Here is a 1,159-nt window from a genome sequence, read left to right on the forward strand (position 1 = left end):
GATCCACCTGCTGCACCTGATCCACCTGATCCACCTGATCCACCTGCTGCACCTGATCCACCTGATCCACCTGCTGCACCTGATCCACCTGATCCACCTGATCCACCTGCTGCACCTGATCCACCTGCTGCACCCGATCCACCTGCTGCACCTGCTCCATGTGATGACACCCATGGCTCTCCAAAGGAAGGGAGCCTCGTTTGCATGTCCCCTCTGGGCGTCGCTCTCACCTGAAGCAAGTCTTTGTTTCACTTCATTTCACTATCGGTGTTCCTGCTGCATGGAACCGGCTCGCTTTGTTTTCATTTGATCTCATTTTAATTTGTTTTTACTTATTGTAACTGAAGGAACACAAATATGTATTTGTGTGTGTGTGTGTGTGTGTGTGTGTGTGTGTGTGTGCTTGTATTGATCCATGATTCGGGACCAACATCTGATCGCCCATCCCACTAAACCAGGTCCATTTAGGGTTAAGCCGGGCAGCCAATCAGACACCTGGAACCACATTCATGTTGCACGTCATTTGGTAATAAACAAGAAGCATTGGTATATAATATGATATATATAATAATATATATCATATTATATATCTTATATATATTATATATATACATATGTCATACAGACGACATGTGTGATACGGACGACATGTGTGATACGTGTGTATACCTGAACCGAATACACCAACGATCATCCATCTTTAAATATAATATTCATAGCGTTATGCGCACTGTGAACATTTCATGTCATTTAGCTGACGCTTATATCCAAAGCGACTTACAATCATGTTACATTCATACACCGTAGACACAGCAACAGGGAACAACTCAGGGTTAAGTGTCTTGCTCAAGGACACATCGACTAGGGCGGGGATTGAACCACCAACCCCCTGGTTGAAAGACGGCCCTGCTAACCACTGACCCACAGTCGCCCTCTGAGAACACATGCACACGTCATTCCAATGAATTGCTGTGACACATTATAATAGTAGCTTAAGCTTTCAAATACAATATCTAATTCCATCCAATAATAAGCAACAACGCCCCCTTAAATGAGTCCGGTGAGACGCGCTCGTGTCCGCTGGCGAGGCGCGTTCACGCCGTGGGACATTCGTTATTGTTGTTGCGTGCGCAGCTCGCGCTCCGGGGTCCGGGCTCCA

Source organism: Cyclopterus lumpus, chromosome 3 (genome assembly GCF_009769545.1).
Source record: "Cyclopterus lumpus isolate fCycLum1 chromosome 3, fCycLum1.pri, whole genome shotgun sequence".
Classification (NCBI taxonomy): domain Eukaryota; kingdom Metazoa; phylum Chordata; class Actinopteri; order Perciformes; family Cyclopteridae; genus Cyclopterus; species Cyclopterus lumpus.